Here is a 1,495-nt window from a genome sequence, read left to right on the forward strand (position 1 = left end):
TAGTTAAATATATTAATAATTATATTATGTGCATACTAAAATTAATTATTAAAATTAGTTATCAGTATAAAATATATATTAAAATATAAATATACATTAAAAATAAATTAAACTACACATATATTTATATATAAATACATTAGTAACTAATTTTAGTATCCTAATAACATTTTTTATATACTAATCTAACGGCTCTCAAAAATATAAACACATAAGTTTTCACCTTTAAGTTTTCATATTTATGGCCCCAAAAACAAAAAGAAATAGCAATTAATTATTAAGAATATAACTAGAAAATTATTTTTTTAATCAATTTCAACTGATTTTTAGAATTTTATTTTTACCTTCGCATTCATGGCTTCTCGAAAACCCCGTATATGTAGTCGGATTTCCAACTTAAGTTTTATTTTTATTTTTCCATAATCTTATTAAAATCTCCAAATATAGTTACTTTTTAAGTTTTAATTACCCATTAAAACCTTATGCTCTCTAGGTTTGTCTACTCTCACCAATTTCAACATGCATATCTATACGGTTTTGGAACATAGATATATATTATGTTGATCTTTACTATATTGTTCCATTATTAGAGAGATTTTTATTCAAAAACACTATTCATGTTGTGATTTCATCAACGGCATAGAACGAAGAAGAGTAAATAAACTTGATGGTGAATTGGTGAATGAATATATACAAGTGAGTGAGATAATGCTATAGAATATAAATTTTAACTAACTAACTAACTAGGTGACTAAATTATTTTCTTAGGACCAAAATATAAAATAAATTGTTTTATTGATGAAAAATAACGATTTTGTTATTACTAAATCTTAAATTTTAAATTAATACGGAATAGTAAAACGTATATAGACAAATCCATCATTATTATTTTCCTCTTTTGTCATAAACTAATTATTTATTTTAGAAAAAAATGAGATTTATACATGGTAATATATCCAGTGGCATGTGATGTTTCATTTAATTTGAATGGAAAAAAAAATTAAAATGAGAAAATTAGTAAACTAATAAAATAATATTTTAATTACTAATAAATTTATAATTTAATTTTTATCATGAGTGAGTTAATTGTGAGGGTGCAGCAAGATCTGCTTATCTTGGACAAGACAACTAAATTCCTTTCCAATTATGAATAAACCGTCACTCACATTGCATGATGAGTATGTGAATAATACTTTGTATTTGAATATTATCGTGTTATGCATCTTAATCACTTGTTTGATTATCTAAAAAGGTTTCAATTGTTTATTTGGATTTGTTCCATAGAACTTAAATGATTTCACTTATATTATATTTAATTTGTATTATCGGTGAGACAATTATTTAAATTATCTATGTGCCAAGATATCACGGATTAATTTTGTTTTATTAGTTTTTCAACTTGATTTTTATTATCATCATCTAACAATACTTACTTGTGATATAAATGTTATTAAATGTTAATAAGCTATATTATATTTAGCTATTAGTATAAGAT

This window comes from Arachis ipaensis, chromosome B09, assembly GCF_000816755.2.
Source record: "Arachis ipaensis cultivar K30076 chromosome B09, Araip1.1, whole genome shotgun sequence".
Taxonomy (NCBI): Eukaryota; Viridiplantae; Streptophyta; class Magnoliopsida; order Fabales; family Fabaceae; genus Arachis; species Arachis ipaensis.